The 17,349-nt window shown below is 43.1% G+C and overlaps 2 protein-coding genes across 4 annotated transcripts in view; one reads left to right on the top strand and one right to left on the bottom strand.

The window, feature by feature from the left end:
* PDE7A (phosphodiesterase 7A) overlaps positions 1–17,349 on the bottom strand; it is a 349,141-nt gene that overhangs the window by 253,236 nt on the left and 78,556 nt on the right. The window lies entirely within an intron of this gene.
* Positions 1–17,349, top strand: part of DNAJC5B (DnaJ heat shock protein family (Hsp40) member C5 beta) — a 78,929-nt gene that overhangs the window by 6,867 nt on the left and 54,713 nt on the right. The window contains exon 2 of one of the 2 annotated variants that reach the window (XM_036830364.1): positions 11,457–11,607. The exons of the other annotated variant lie outside the window; for it this stretch is intronic. The gene's annotated coding sequence lies outside the window, so the exon portion shown is untranslated. The remainder of the gene's footprint in view (positions 1–11,456; positions 11,608–17,349) is intronic. 2 annotated transcript variants of the gene reach the window in all.

Below are 17,349 nucleotides of genomic sequence, written 5' to 3'. Positions count from 1 at the left end.
AAATGTTATGCTATGAAAAACGATTCTCCCTCCCACCTCAGTCCCCAGTACGTTTCCTCCATGGAGCTTCTGCAAGTTTTACATCTCTCCAGAAATGTTCTCTGCATACACAGATGTGTCTGAGTATGTATTATGCACATGCTTTCTGTGTATGTATGTATATATCCACACACATAGATCCACTTTTTAAAATGAGATTACTATACATATGCCTTACTTTTTTTAAACTGGGAAACTGTATTTTGTTAAACCATTTTTATATCAGGTTGTGGAGCTCTGCTTCATTCTCTTCAATGTCTACAATGGCTATGCTCCTACAGTGATCTCACAAACCCCCCTATTGATTAATACGGAAGTCAAACTTGGATTTAAAGTCCTCTTGCCTGTCCTTTTCCTTGTCCACCACCCTCAGCTCGTGATGTGCTGGCTGCTTTAAACCACTCATGGTCACTGGGGCACTCTCCCCTTCCACCTTTTCACACAGCTCTTTTCAAATCTGAAGTAAGAGAACTCCCTCTGCAGCCACACGAATTTAGCACACCCTTAATTTTCTTCCATCATGGAGTCATCTGTGATGGTAGCATCAACTTGGCTTATCAGATTCATATTCCTTGAGCAAAAGATCAAACAATCCTCTCTAAATTTGTGAAATGTACTTTGAAAATCCTGTGTTTATACAGCCGCACCAAGGGCATCATAAACTCTAAAATGTCAGAGCCCCATTGCCAATCAGAGTTAAGCTCAGAGTAACAGGGATTTTTCTTCTCAGAGATGACATTTTCAACAAGGCTGGTCAAGAGCTCTTCAGACACTTTGCTTTTAGAGGACACTGCAGTTGATACAGGCCTTGGATCTCATTCATTTGCTAGAGTCCCCAGGGCACATAGGTATTCAATAAATCTTGATGAATAGACATCTGTGCCTATAAGTATTGTTCCTGATAGTCTTCCTTCCCATTTTTCTCAAAGAATTGTTGGGCATTTTATCCTCTGTTTCCCTTCATAATGTAAACTGTAATCAGACCCTTTCTTCCTCCCCAACTTGGATTTCAGTGGAAAGCCTTAATTAGGAGACAGGTCTCCTGCCTGCCAGGTCATTGATGGCCCTCAAAGGCTTCCTGGCATTCCTTACAGGGTGTCTATTGTCTGGTCATCACCAGAAAACCAAAAAATGTCCTTTGACACCACCCCGAACTAGCTGTCTGCTTCCTACATTTTCCTTTCTCAGCCATAGCCTGTACAAGAGGAGATTAAAATAACCCCTGGAGCCCAGTGACCTTTATTCCCACCTGGAACAAAGTCACTGAACACTGAGTTTCCTCTGACTGCATCTTTCCTCTCCTTATGAATCATTTTTTTTTAAATTATTTATTTATTTATTTATTTATTTATGGCTGTGCTGGGTCCTCGTTTCTGTGCAAGGGCTTTCTCCAGTTGCGGCAAGCGGGGGCCACTCTTCATCGCGGCGCACGGGCCTCTCACTATCGCGGCCTCTCTTGTTGCGGAGCACAGGCTCCAGTCGCGCATGCTCAGTAGTTGTGGCTCATGGGCCCACTTGCTCCGTGGCATGTGGGATCTTCCCAGACCAGGGCACGAACCTGTGTCCCCTGCATCGGCAGGGAGATTCTCAACCACTGCGCCACCAGGGAAGCCCCCCTTATGAATCATTTTAAGGCCCCTCATGTCATCAGGAAGCAGCACATCTCCAGCCTGACCAGCCAAAGTGGACTTGGTCCATCTTCCTTGGCCACCAATGTCCTCTCCCCCGTGCCTCGAATCTCGCTGTGACAGTTTTCTCTGAGTCCCTGCTTGTCTTTGTGCTGGGGTCCTTCACTACCTCTGCAAGCTGCAGAGAAGGGAAGCCATTGAGGGCTTTCTTTACCCTCTTTAGATGAAGGTCAAGTTTGCATTTCAATGATTTCATCTTAGTTAAGATTCCTCAGTACCAATATTATATTAGTATAAATTATATAATTTTTTAATTTTAGAAAGCCATACAAACAGAAAATAATTATCAATACAAATCTAAAATGTCTTTCCCAGAGTTTAAGGTAATAATATTGTCAAGATTACATATATAATTTAATAAATAATGAACATAAAATATATACACATATATAATATATACTATAATACATAATGTGTGTGTAGTATCTTGATATACACGTACACACATGTTGTTATAAGTGCTTGTTTTAGATGATCAAATTACATCTTCTGAATAGCACATGAATAACAAGTGCTATTTAAACCCTCCTGGCATTTCCCCTGTCTCTTAAACAACAAATTTACTCAGCTTTATGTACAGGCAACATTTCTTGCCAAATTCTGAAATAACAGAAATAGAAATCATAAAAACAACCTTTTTTTTTTTTTTCGGGGGGGGGCACCTGCTGTATTAGGGTTATCCAGTTAAACAGAACCAATAGGAAAGATATCTATCTATATATCTGTATATTATTTATTATAAGGACTTGGCTCATGCAATTACAGAGGCTGACAAGTCCCAAGACCCACATTCAGCATTTTGGAGACCCAGGAGTCCAGATACCGTCAGGCTAGAGACCCAGGAAATGCCAAAGTTTCAGTTAAAGTCTGAAGGCAGGAAAAAAGCTATGTCCCAGCCCAAGGCATTCTGGCAGGAGGAAATTTCCTCTTACCTGCAGGAGGGTCAGCCCTTTTGTTTTATTCATGTCTTCCACTGACTGGATCGGCCCACCCACATAGGGAGGGCAATCTGTTTTCCTCCGTCTATTTTTTTTTTTTTAACATCTTTATTGGAGTATAATTGCTTTACAATGGTGTGTTAGTTTCTGCTTTATAACAAAGTGAATCAGCTATACATATACATATATCCCCATATCTCTTCCCTCTTGCATCTCCCTCCCTCCCACCCTCCCTATCCCACCCCTCTAGGTGGTCACAAAGCACAGAGCTGATCTCCCTGTGCTATGTGGTTGCTTCCCACTAGCTATCTATTTTACGTTTGGTAGTGTATATATGTCCATGCCACTCTCTCACTTTGTCACAGCTTACCCTTCCCCCTCCCCATATCCTCAAGTCCACTCTCTAGTATGTCTGTGTCTTTATTCCCGTCTTACCATTAGGTTCTTCATGACCTTTTTTTTTTTTTTCTTAGATTCCATATATATGTGTTAGCATACTGTATTTGTTTTTCTCTTTCTGACTTACTTCACTCTGTATGACAGACTCTAACTCCATCCACCTCACTACAAATAACTCCATTTCGTTTCTTTTTATGGCTGAGTAATATTCCATTGTATACATGTGCCACATCTTCTTTATCCATTCATCTGATGATGGACACTTAGGTTGCTTCCATGTCCTGGCTATTGTAAATAGAGCTGCAATGAACATTTTGGTACATGACTCTTTTTGAATTATGGTTTTCTCAGGGTATATGCCCAGTAGTGGGATTGCTGGGTCATATGGTAGTTCTATTTTTAGTTTTTTGAGGAACCTCCATACTGTTCTCCATAGTGGCCGTATCAATGTACATTCTCACCAACAGTGCAAGAGGGTTCCCTTTTCTCCACACCCTCTCCAGCATTTATTGTTTGCAGATTTTCTGATGATGCCCATTCTGACCAGGGTGAGGTGATACCTCAATGTAGCTTTCATTTGCATTTCTCTAATGATTAGTGATGTTGAGCATTGTTTCATGTGTTTGTTGGCAATCTGTATATCTGCTTTGGAGAAATGTCTATTTAGGTCTTCTGCCCATTTTTGGATTGGGTTGTTTGTTTTTTTGTTATTGAGCTGCATGAGCTGCTTGTAAATCTTGGAGATTAATCCTTTGTCAGTTGCTTCATTTGCAAATATTTTCTCCCATGCTGAGGGTTGTCTTTTGGTCTTGGTTATGGTTTCCTTTGCTGTGCACAAGCTTTTAAGTTTCATTAGGTCCCATTTGTTTATTTTTGTTTTTACTTCCAGTTCTCTAGGAGCTGGGTCAAAAAGGATCTTGCTGTGACTTGTGTCATAGTGTGTTCTGCCTATGTTTTCCTCTAATTCCTCAGTCTATTGATTCAAATGTTAATCTCATCCAAAAACACCCTCACAGACACATTCAGAATAATGTTTGACCAAATATCTAGACAATCCATGGCCCAGTCATGTTGACACATAAAATTAACCATCATACCTATCATGTCACCAATAGGCTCAGGAATTTTCTCATTTATTTGCCACAAAGACCCATATGGAAAGTAGTCTTATTCCCATTTGCTCAGCAGATGTTTACTCAATAAATGTTTGTACATTTTAGAGATGAGGAACCTGAGGCTCAGAGAGCTGAAGTAACTTGTCTAAGGCGGCACAGCTAGTAAATGGCAGATCCAGCATTCTAACCTAGGTCTAAATGACTCCATCTGAATTCTTAACCTGTGTGGCCACTGACTCTCAGTGCTGGGGCTGCATTCCCCATGGTCCTGAGGCTTGGGGTGGGACAGGTCTGAAGGTATCCGCTATTGGTGGGGAGGGGCCCCATTTTTGTCGTCACAGGTCTGAACGTGTCAGACTTGAGTGCGACGTGGAGCTGGTAGGAGGGCTCCGCTTTCCTTTGCCTCTGAGGTCCTCCACAGAACATTAACAGATGCTACTCTTCACTGAAACGTTCATGCTCGTGCTTTGCACGGATAATATTATTTAACGTTCACCATGACCCTGTGCTCTCCCCACCACCCCCCTCTGCTGTGGTAGGGAGAGGGCTGACAGGTCACCATGGGCTGCCAAGGGCTGGGACTGAGACATCTCTCTTCAACTACGGTCCTCAGAACCACCAAGAGTACCCTCCATTGCCTTAAATGTCCCCGTGGGCCAATCCAAGCCTGTTCTACCCCTCCCCCAAACCTGCCCATAAAGCCAGCACGCGTCAATAATTCTACAGGGTGTGCCATCTGCTGACTCACCTACGGAACAGGCCTGGGCTTCCCTTCATTTGCTTTGCTCCTCGCGGCCTGACACGTTGCTGCCCCTCACTTTCTACCTTCACCAGCACTTCCAGGAAATGCTGTCCAGTGGTACACTTGCCGGGAGCCCCTAAATCAACCGCGTTTAAAGGAGACTCCTCTGGCCCCTCTCCCTGTAGCACTGGGCTGCCTCCTGGGAATCCCTCTGTCGTGACAACATAAGCAGTCCGTTCAGTGCTGCCGAGCTAGCTAGGCCACGGCAAACCTCTTGGCCCAGAGAGGAGGGATTTGAGACTCAGGGGGCGTGTGTCTGACCCAAGTTCACAGTCAGGAGCCAAGGCATCCGTCTCCCAGTCCAGTGCTCTGGTGTTGCCCACAGGCACCAGTTCTGATGGGCTGGGGGCAGGGCAGCCTGCCAGTCCCAACCGGCGAAGGCAGGCTGAGGAACAGCGTATCTCCAAGGCGGCGTCTGAGGGGCAGGTACGCAGGCTGCGCCAGATGACAAGGGACACGACGTCAGCACCCCTTTTGCACGTCTGCCTCCGTATACGGTAATGTACAATGATGTAGGTGCAGCACAAACAAAGCAAGGTACTGCTAGAGAAACTGGGATAGGGTGGACCCTCCTTATTAACAGAAGCAGATTCCCTTTGGTCTCACGCTTCACCGGAAGGCCCTGGAAAGAGCTGAGACTCCTGTCTGCCTGGAACTGCAGTGAATGACTCACTCTGGCCCCCATTCCCAATAGAAGCGGCTTTGGATTATATCATGTGTTCACAGAAACTCAGCTCGACTGTAAGTTTGTGTCGATCCACCCAGAGGATTCTCCATGGCAGGTCAACAGGCATGCATTCGGGCTCCACGGGATGATGTCTCTAGATTAGATCCCTGGTCTGGCTCCCTGCATCTCATTGCTGGTGTTGTTTCCAGAGCCTGCGAACCTGATGACAGGAGCCGAGGGCAACTGGGCTTGTGTCAGCCAAGGCTCGGAGAACACCATCAGATAAATACTTACACAGAGAAACAATCATTGGTGGGAACAACTCTCAAAGTAAAATAAAACTGCTTATTGTTTTCAAGATCACTTAAAAAAATTTTAAACATAAAGGGTAAATGAACTACAGGTGCTTTGAGAGCAACAGAGCCATTGTTGAGAAGGCAGCACACTCTAGAGGTGGAGACAGAATGTGGAAGGTACTCAGAGACCTGGGTGCTCGTCCCGCCTGCCAAGGATTCCTTGGTGCCCTTGGACAAATATCCACTTCACTGCTTGACTTGGGCTTCTTGGAACTGGGAGACCTGTGCTCCTACCCAGGCTCTGTTAATAACTGTCTCACGTTAACATGAAACTCCTCTGAGGCTCAGAGGAGTTTCTTGGTTTGTAAAATGGGAATAAGAACACTTTCCTTGCCTACCTGTCCCAGATGCTGTGTAGGTCAAATGAACCTACGTGAACATACTTTGTTAACAACAGAGTACTCTATCTTTTTTCCTGTGTAGGACATAATGTCTTTTGATGGAAGTGAGGTAGGAGTTTAGGAGGAGAGGGGTGGAGAATGGTGCAAGGATTAAGGTTCCCCTGGGACATGCAGAGGGTATGGGGCAGGGTTGCAGCTGGGACTGGAGACCATGGGTCTGTGGTGGCAACATCTGCCTTACCAGTGGCTGTACAACTGAATGTTGGCTACGGTGGTGGAAGGAATTAGGAGTATGGACATGGGAATACTATAATTACAGTGGTGATGTCGGAGTCTAAGCTGAACAGGGAAAGGGTTGAAGAAAGGAACGAGGCTGATAGATTTGGGGAGCTGGGAAATATTAGTGAGATGTAAGTACCATGAACACAGGGGCGTTAGCTGGCGAGGTAGGCAGTGGTGGGTGAGGCTGGAGTTAAAGGTTTGCGAGCTGGAGGACATCCAGGTATCTAAATAGGGCGAGGAGCCATAAGGGAGAGGGTGCTGTCTGGGAGGACCCCACGGGAGCTGAAGGGCCCCAAGTCAGTGACAGGACTTGGGGTGGAGAGAGTGAGAGCTGAGTGCCAGGGTCCCGAGAGAATCGGGGTGAGCTGACAGACGCGGGGATGGCCACGGGGAGAACAGGACCTGTGGATGGTAGGGACACCAAAGGTCGGGGGCAGAGTGTCTGGAAGGGCTGGGAGGAGAATGCTGACGCTGTTTTGGGGTACGGGAGGCCCGGAAAACAGAATGGCTAAAGGCGTGCTCAGATTTAAAATTTGATATGCGGTATACACAAATCAGTCATTTTATGTACAGATAATAAAAAGTTGTAGGGGCACCTTGGCCTCAATATGTAAACATATAAAACAAATTATAATGGATAACCCCTTTCAACCATTGACATTTTAAAATATAATAGGCTCAACAGCATGCGGGAGCCGGTTAGTACCAGTGGATGAGGGCCACGCACTGCTAAATTTTCTGGAATTTTTGCAAGCCAGGTATTATGTTGGTAGATTGAAGTAGGCCTAGGAGGGAATAGTTACACCATGGAAATCTGCAAACACCACATACTAGGGCTTTTTCTCCCCTGGAAATCTGGTTGTTAAACATTTTCCAGCATACCACTGAATAGGCCTAAATATAACCTCCAAATCTGCCCAACTTCACGGTCCTGTTGTGAGTTTAACTGTGTCACTAAAAGAGATATGTCCTAATCCCCAGTACCTGTGAATGTGACCTTATTGAAAGTAGGGTTTCTGCATATGTAATTAAGATGTAAGTTAAGATGAGGGCATCCTGGAGTAGGGTGGGTCCTCAATCCAATATGACTGTAGTCTAGAAGAGGAGCTGCAGAGACAGACACACACAGGAAAACACCAGGCGAAGGCAGACACAGGGGGACCGCCATGGTGACAGAGGCAGAGACTGAGGTATGCCAAGGATTGCCAGCAACACCGGAAGCTAAGAGGATGTCGTGAAATATGTTCCCTCAGAGCTCCCAGAAGGAGCCCACCTAGCCAACAACACCTTGATTTCTGACCTCCAGAACTGTGAGATAATAGGCTTACATTGTTGTAAGTCACCCAGTTTGTGCTACCTTGTTCAGCATTGCTAGAAAACTATACACCTGCCACGCCGTCAAGTTTGGGCACAAGGCAAGTGGAAGTTCCCCAGTGTGAGCTGTGAAGGGAAGGCCCCTATGCCCTGTGCTCTGGCTCCCAGGGAACCTTCTCTCCTACGTCCTCCGGACGTATGTTCTGTGCAGTCAGCTGCTACTCCTTGTTAGCTGCCTTGTATTGTGGATTATGCTTTTAAGTGTAGACGTGTTGCCTCCTCTTCTAGGTGGTAACCAGAAGTTGTAAACTCAGACGCCTCGTGCGTGGCTCAAGGTTGCTGAGTGCGACGCTGGGGGAGCCACTGCGGGGTTGGAATGTGCGTCTGCCTTTAAATAAAACACTCACCCCACCCTGCTGGCCAAGGAAAGCCTGACTAAGACCTGCCACCTGGGGACCTATGCAATGTGCCAGAGAGAGAGGGAACGTCTCTTGGCCTTTGCCTTCCCCGGCAGCAGGCACTGATTCACTGTTTGTGACTTTGCCGCCTGGATCTCGTGGGTCTTCTGTCCTGGCCCAGCAAGTGGGGCTGAGACCTCAGAATTTCAACAACTGCCCTAAAGTGTCCCCCCTTCAGACAGAAACTTCAAAACAGATTTTTATAGGGTCATGATTTAAATCCCCTAGCTGACTAGCTACTCCACGCTACTGCAAAACTTCAGCTTCAGAAGAATGTGGCAGAAGGGTGGCGTCCCCTCTAGACACGGCTTGCCCCACCCTGATGTTTCCATGAGTTTTTCTTGGTGACTCTCACAATCTCAGGTGGCTGAGGGAGAGGCGTCAGGGATACTGAAAAGAAAGGGTGATTTGGGGTGAGGAACCTTTTGAAGTTGAAACTCCTATTTATAGTTCATTACTTTTTGAACACCAGAGGGCGATACAGGCATACAGATAGAGCTGCTCTGCCTTGCTTTTTTAATGTGAGACCAAATGCTGAATATTGCTCATTTGACTCTTTTGCTCAGGTCTCTAAGAAAGTTACAGAGAAGGCTTTTGAGACCATTTTCCGGATGTCCAAGCCCTGGGGCTGGTACACCCACCGAAGGGTGCTGGGTAGGGTTACAGCTTCCTTCACTCACCCTCCCACCCCGTCCTGAGACTGTCTAGTTCCGGTCAGCTCTTTGGGAGGGTTTGGACTGTGTCCCAGGTAAGAGCTAACTTGTGCAGGGACCCAGCTTGTTACTTCCAGGGCCATTCATTTAAAACTGGTTTCGTGAGTTCTACTTAGTACCTGGCCCTGAGAGAATTGAGACGCCTGAGAGAGGAGCCCCCGTGAGGAGGGATGAGGGATTGCAGAGGTCCTAATTGTTATCACCTGGGCGGTTCGTGGGGCTTTGGTGATGGTGGCCAGCTGACCAGGCTGCGTGTCTGTGGTCTTGGACCAGCTCCCCCCAGTGACCTCTGATTGTGAGGACAGTTTGGCAGAATGTTCATGGTTTCTGGAGCATTATGGAAAGCTGTGCATGCCTCACGGGAGAGTCTGGGAGGAGCAGCAGTAGAGCAGTTGGGGTGCCCATGGCCGGCCTGACTGGTGGTGAGGGCCCTGGGAAGGGGCAACTGGGCTCAGCTCTGGAGTCTGAGGCCTGTGAGGAGAGCTTAAGCTGCACAAGTGCCCATCTAGGTGGGCAGCAGGGAGACCAGCATCGGGGCCCATCTAATTCTGCAGGCCTAGAAACCATGGGTGTGTGTGTGTGCAGCTGCGGAAAAATCTGCACCTGACTACATAACTCATTCAGAAAGGAGCCTGTCTACCTTCACCCACTGGGAGAGGCGGCTCAGCTTTAGCTGTTCAGTTCTGGGCACCTTCCAAAGGCATTCAGCAGAGACAGAGACTGTTCTTAGCAATGACATGTTGTCAATAATAAAGCACCACTTACTGCACAAGATAGAAGAAGGCTTTGCAGACCAAAAAGCTGTGCTAATGGGTTGATTACAATTTAGTGGGCTCTAGTTGTTCATCTGAAAGAGAAAACTTCAGCAAAATGAGGGGAAAATGTGTATCTACAATAGAGGGCACAAAGTCATTGCCATTATCCCAATGAGTACGTTGAAATGTACCACTGGAAAATCCAGCGTGGACACTAGAAATTGGTGCAAGGCCATGATCCGTTTGGCGCACAACAGGGCACTGCGCTGCTTCCCAGTCCTGTGATTGTTGCAGGGGCCTGGCCGCGTGCACTCACAAGAGAGGATTCTCCGCCATTCGTGATTCTATTTCTCAATTCAGCCTTTTAAATGAACAAGGATTTAAAGGAACAGATTTGGAAGCAGAGCACTTAGATTGGACCCCAGTTCCAGCTTTCTGCCCCTCATTATTGATGTTCATGCTTGGGGGAAGTGATATGACCACAGGTAGTCAGTTATCTCTTTCTTAAAATGGACACTGAGTATCAGATAATGTATTTCACTTGTGAAAAAACTTATTAGGAAATTACCAAGGGTGGTTTAAGTGCAGTTATTAATCTCTAGAGGGAATCCTTTAGTATTTCCTTCCCTTTCAAACACATGTCTATTACCTGGGCTGGGTGAGGCTTCATTTGAAAGTGGGCTTTATTAGAGTTAAAGATATGTCTTCGGCTTCCCTGGTGGCGCAGTGGTTAAGAATCTGCCTGCTGGGCTTCCCTGGTGGCGCAGTGGTTGAGAATCTGCCTGCCAATGCAGGGGACACAGGTTCGAGCCCTGGTCTGGGAGGATCCCACATGCCGCAGAGCAACTAGGCCCGTGAGCCACAATTGCTGAGCCTGCGCGTCTGGAGCCTGTGCTCCGCAACAAGAGAGGCCGCTACAGTGAGAGGCCCGCGCACCACGATGAAGAGTGGCCCCCATTTGCTGCAACTAGAGAAAGCCCTCGCACAGAAACGAAGACCCAACACAGCCATAAATGAATGAATAAATAAATAAATGAATAAATAAAAATTAAAAAAAAAAAAAAAAAGAATCTGCCTGCCAATGCAGGGGACCCGGGTTCGAGCCCTGGTCTGGGAAGATCCCACATGCCGCGGAGCAACTAAGCCCGTGAGCCACAACTACTGAGCCTGTGCGTCTGGAGCCCGTGCTCCGCAACGGGAGAGGCCGCGACAGTGAGAGGCCCGCACACTGCGATGAGGAGTGGCCCCCGCTCACCGCAACTGGAGAAAGCCCTTGCACAGAAACGAAGACCTAACACAGCCAAAAAAATAAATAAATAAAAAATAAATAAATTAAAAAAAAAAATCTTTCCATTTAAAAAAAAAACAAAAAGTCTTTAGGCCAGTCCTATTAAACTACCACTTAAATGCCCCCCAAAATAGGAATGACAACTATTTTGGTTTCTATGTACTCTGCTGGTTTTGTAGTCTGTTTAGCCACATTTAGATGACAATTTGTAGAACAATCACTGTAATGGAAACCTTATTGAAAAGAAATTTTGCCTTGAGCAAAAGTTTATGTCTTTGTTTTTATCTTCTATCTTTTTTAGCTAATTAACATAAGAGACATCTTGAGCTAAGGTGAATGGGGAACAACCATCAGCAAAATCAAGGATCAATGTTCTGCTTACAGACATTTTGTCAAATAAACACTTCTGTTGGACTTGAAGTCTCCTTGGTTTATCACAGCAATTGCTTACTGTAAGTAAGCAACAAGGTGTTTAAATTTCACATCTGTGAAGTACACGTTATGTTTCCTAGCAGCGGACAAGACACAGTCAATATTTTTTCCGTAATACAGGTCTCAGATTCAGAGCTTTACTTAACCAAATAAATACTGTCCTTGACACTGAACTATGTACTAGACCTCATTAATGAACATGCTTATTGGTAGTTCCTTGTTTAAAGCCATTACTGAAATTTTTTTCTTGAGCTTTAAAATATACTCCATCTGGCTCATTCACAGATTGATAAGCAAGGGAATATAGCAGGCAACAACCCCCTGGAATTAGACTGTGAACTCCTGAAGCAAAGCTCTCTGGTGAGTTACAGCTTGGGCTGTGAAATCAGTCAGCCTGGTTTCAAAGCCTGGGTCCACGGCTTACTAGCTGGTGACCTTGTGCAATTCATTCAGCCTCTCCAATCTTATATTCCTCCCCTGTAAAATAAGGATATGAAAGTGCCCACCTTATAATTCTGTAGGGTTCCAATGAGAGAATCTAGTTAACATGCTAGTTACTATCATCACCAGCACCACCATCACCACCTCTGAAACCCTCACAACCCCCAGTATAACGCCTTGCACTATATTCATCGCATAGCTCATTCTACCTACTGATGAATTACAGATTTGGGATGAAATCTACCAGGATTGCCCATTCAAATTATTAAAATACTTCCAGCCTACTCTGTTTCAATTTTAGGGGGCAGAGAGAGAGAGAGAGCACCATCTTAACAATTGCTCAAACCCCAACCCTAGAAAATAATCATTAGATTTGTGTTTATAAAAGTACCTAGTATCGTTCTTGGCACACCTATACTAGATATTTGATAAGAGGTCTGAGAGGTAGAAAGGGTTCATATTTTATTACTCTTTTACAGAGAAGACACAGGTTTAAAGTGACTTGCCCAGAGTCTACAGGAATGTTGTTTTTGGATACTCCTTCTTGATTTAAACTATGCAAAGCCAAATTTTATTTTCTGTTGAATCACACAGATGCCATTATCTTTGCTAAGTGTTTTCTTAGGAAATCCAGGCAATGGAAAATTCCTCTAGAGAGCTGCTTGGTCGACAAGTGCTTTCCATTTTACTTAACTAAAGCTGTCAGGTCCAGTGAATAAGGAAACTAGTCAGCACTGGCTCTTAATGTGGGCAGCTCTATAGAACCACCTGGAGCCCTAAAAGTGCCTGAGCCAGGGCCCACTCTTTGTTCACTGCATTGGGTTGTTTAGATTAGGATTTATTTGTTGGAACTATGTGCCCTTGGACATCACATGTTCAAAATGAGTGGTGCTTGCACCTGCTGATATATGAAGTTTACATTAAACACTATGTACCCTAATGTTTATGATTCTTAGGTTATTTTGGTCAAATATTCAAATCCATCTAGTACCTGCTGCAGATTCTATGCTGATGTATTGGTACTAGTCATTTATTATAATAACCCTAACCCCATGTGGTAATTCAGAGAGGTATATAAAAGGTCTCTAGGAGCACCTAAGGGAATAGTGAAGACCCCATAAATAGAATACACAGGGAAAATTTGCATGCAATGCCCCCACCCCCAAACACACACACACACAGACTTCTCTCTCCAATTTTCTAGAAAGGCCACATTGGTTCAATCTTGGAATATTTTCTAGGTTCCCCTCTTCAAACTTCAATGAGTACACTGGCAATGCTTTTACAGTACATTTGGTGCATTTTGCATCAAGGAGTTATTTATGTGCTTACCATGAGTTATGTCCTTTTACAAATATCATTTGAAGCTCACCATTTCCAGAAAGCCTCACCTGTTTAAGTGGAATATGATTCCATTAATCTCTGGCTGTATCTTTAGATTATATATCAGAAGCCATATGTGTATATAGGCATGTGCTGACATCCTATGTATTAGAGCACACATCAGCATGAATCTTTTATTTCTTCAATTTAAGTGCCCAGGGCCATTGAATATACTCTTCCACCTGCCTAGAATATATTTGCTTCTACAAACAATCCCTTCATCTAGTTCTTTTCAGATATCTGCTTGGTTATTTTTGTTCAGGGAAGCTTTTTCTGATCTTCCCCTGCTCCACTGATTTACATAGTCTTACATCTCTCCAAAGTCTTACTTTTATACTTATTTGAGCGATCATTTGATTAATATCTGTCTCTACTGGTAGGTTGTAACTCTGTAAACCACAACCCAGAGTCTGTGTTTGGTTTTGTTTACCAGGATATTTCTAGCATTTAGCCCAATGCCTAGACCTAGTAGGTAACCAACTGTTGAATGACTAGATGAATAAGAAACTATGTTTTCTCTCTGAGAAACAGCTGTAGTTTTACTTCACCTAAGAGTTTTGCAATACTTAAAAAAATTATAAACTCATGGTTTAGTCAATATTAAAAAATTAAAAAGTAATGATTTAAGAAGAGAGTGGTTAATTGTGTAAAAATAATGGATTTTACTAAAACTATTTATTAAACTGAATTTGAGGCTTTAAACCTCAATTTTAAAAACCGTCACCCATAATCTCACCATATTAATATAGCAACTATTTTCATTTCATCAAAGGACACTGCCCTTCTAATTAAACTTAAGAGCTTTTGCACAGCAAAGGAAACCTAAGCAAAACGAAAAGACAACCTACGGGTTGGGAGAAAACATTTGTAAACAATGCTACCGACAAGGGCTTAATTTCCAAAATATATAAAAAGCTCATACAACTTAATATCAAAAAACAAACAACCCAATCACAAAATGGGCAGAAGACCTAAATATACATTTCTCCAAAGAAGATATACAGATGGCCAACAGGCAAATGAAAACTACATTGAGGTATCACCTCACACCAGTCAGAATGGCCATCATTAAAAATCTACAAACAATAAATGCTGGAGAGGGTGTGGAGAAAAGGGAACCCTCCTACACTGTAGGTGGGAATGTAAATTGGTGCAGCCACTATGGAGAACAGTACAGAGGTTCCTTAAAAAACTAAAAATAAAGTTACCATACGAGCCTGCAATCCCACTCCTGGGCATATATCCAAAGAAAACTCTAATTTGAAAAGATACATGCACCCCAATGTTCATAGCAGCGCTATTTACAATAGCCAAGACATGGAAACAACCTAAATGTCCATTGACAGATGAATGGCTAAAGAAGATGTAGCATGTATCTATATATACACATATATAGATATATATATAATGGAATATTACTCAGCCATAAAAATGAATGAAATAATGTCATTTGCAGCAACATGGATGGACCTAGAGATGATCATATTAAGTGAAGTAAGTCAGACAGCGAAAGACAAATATTATATGATATCACTTATATGTGGAATCTAAAAAACTGATACAAACAAACTTATTTACGAAATGGAAATAGACTCACACAGAAAACAAACTTATGGTTACCAAAGGAGATAGCAGGGTGGGTGGGGGAGAGATAAATTAGGAGTTTGGGATTGACATATACACACTACTATATATAAAACAGATAGACAACAAGGACCTACTGTATAGCATAGGAAACTATACTCAGTATCTTGTAATAACCTATAATGGAAAAGAATCTGAAAGAGAATACATACATGCATATATGTATGTATATATATAAATACACATAAATATATAACTGAATCACTATGCTGTACACTTGAAACTAACACAACACTGTAAATTAACTATACTTCAATTTAAAAAAAAAAAGGACATTGTCCTTAAGCTGAAGTGATGATGGAACTTGGGTATTTAGCTTTAAATGTCTTTAGTTCCCCCCACCCCTGCCCCATTTATCTGCATGATGGTGGGCTGCTTTCTAAACTCTGGCTGGAAATCAGGATCTGTGAGAAATAGCCTTTGTATCTGAAAAAAAACAATGATATCTAGAGGTGAGAGTGCTCTGAAATGTTTATACAAAACAGCACTAGGATTTGCTACCTGTCATACTAAGCAGCAAACTTAAACAACTACCTTCAACTTCAGGAGCCAGACCACATTTTGCAAAATTCAGGAGTAATACCTGTTTCATTTGACTTAAGACTTTTTCAGTCTGTACGATCTTACTCAAAATCATAGGGAACTATTCTCTCTTGTGACCTTCTATTTTATATGAGATTTTCAGCATTGTTTTAACAAGAAAGCCCTAATTTTTTTTTTTTTGTCTGTGCCATTTGGCATGCGGGATCTTAGTTCCCTGACCAGGGATTGAACCCATGCCCCCTGCAATGGAAGCGTGGAGTCTTAACCACTGGACTGCCAGGGAAGTCCCAAGAAATCCCTAATTCTTAAAACCACCTCAGTCACCACTGTGACTCAGTGCCTCTTAACTAAGATTAGGGTAAAATGTTCAGATATGAAAACAGTTGAATTAATGTAGTGAGAAATTACAGTTTCACCCTTATTGTTATATGGTCCTTCCAATAATTTTAAAGCAATTGATTAGTACTAGCCTTAGACCAAAGGAAAATAAAATTAAAAAGAACCCACTTTGACTCTGAATAGCTAAAGCAACCTTGAGAAAGAACAAAGCTGGAGGCATCACACTCCCTGATTTCAAACTATATTATTAATATAAATGCTATAGTAATCAAAACAGTATGGTATTGGCATAAAAACAGACACACAGATCAATGGAACAGAACATAGAGCCCAGAAATAAAGCCATGCTCATATGGTCAATTAATCTATGACAAAGAAGCCAAGAATATACACTGGGGAAAGGACAGTCTCCTCAATAAATGTGTTGGGAAAACTGGACAACCACATGCAAAAGAATGAAACTGGACTGTTATCTTACACTGTACACAAAAATCAACTCAAAATGGATTAAAAACTTGAAGGTAAGACCTGAAACCATAAAAGTCCTAGAAGAAAATGTAGGTGGTAAGCACCTTGACATCGGTGTTGGCGATGATGTTTTGGATTTGACGTCAAAAGCAAAGGCAACTAAAGCACAAATAAACAAGTGGGAATATGTCAAACTAAAAACCTTCTGCACAGCAAAGGACACCATCAACAAAGTGAAAAGGCAATCTACCAAATGGGGGAAAGTATTTGCAAATCATATATCCGATAACGGGTTAATAAGTAAAATATATAAAGAATTCATACAAATCAACAGCAAAAAAGCAAGCAACCCAAATAAAAAATGGATAGAGGATCTGAATAGGTATTTTTCCAAAGAAGACATGCAGATGGCCAACAGGTACATGAAAAGGCGCTCAACAACACTAATCATCAGGGAAATGCAAGTCACAACCACAGTAAGATATCACTTCACACCTGTCCAAATGGCTATCACCAAAAAGTCTACAAATAACAAGTGCTGACGAAAATGTGGAGAAAATGGAGCCTCTTGTGCACTGTTTGTAAGAATGTAAATTGGTGCATCAACTATGGAAAACAGTATCGAGGTTCCTCAAAAAATTGAAAACAGAACTACCATATATTTCAGCAATTTCTCTTCTGGGTATTTATCCAAAGAAAACATTAACTCGAATAGATACCTGCACCCCCATATTCATTGTAGCATTATTTGCAATAGCCAAGATATGGAAACAACCTAAGTGTATATCAATGGATGAATGGATAAAGAAAATGCGGTATATATCACTTAGCCATAAAAAAGAAGGAAATCTTGCCATTTATGACAACATGGATGGACCTTGAGGGTATCATGCTAAGTGAAATAATTCAGACAAACACTATATAATCTCACTTACATGTGGAAT

The sequence above is a fragment of the Balaenoptera musculus genome, chromosome 17 (assembly GCF_009873245.2).
Source record: "Balaenoptera musculus isolate JJ_BM4_2016_0621 chromosome 17, mBalMus1.pri.v3, whole genome shotgun sequence".
Lineage (NCBI taxonomy): Eukaryota > Metazoa > Chordata > Mammalia > Artiodactyla > Balaenopteridae > Balaenoptera > Balaenoptera musculus.
The sequence above is the reverse complement of the archived record's forward strand: the minus strand, read 5'-3'. Positions and strand labels throughout refer to the sequence as shown.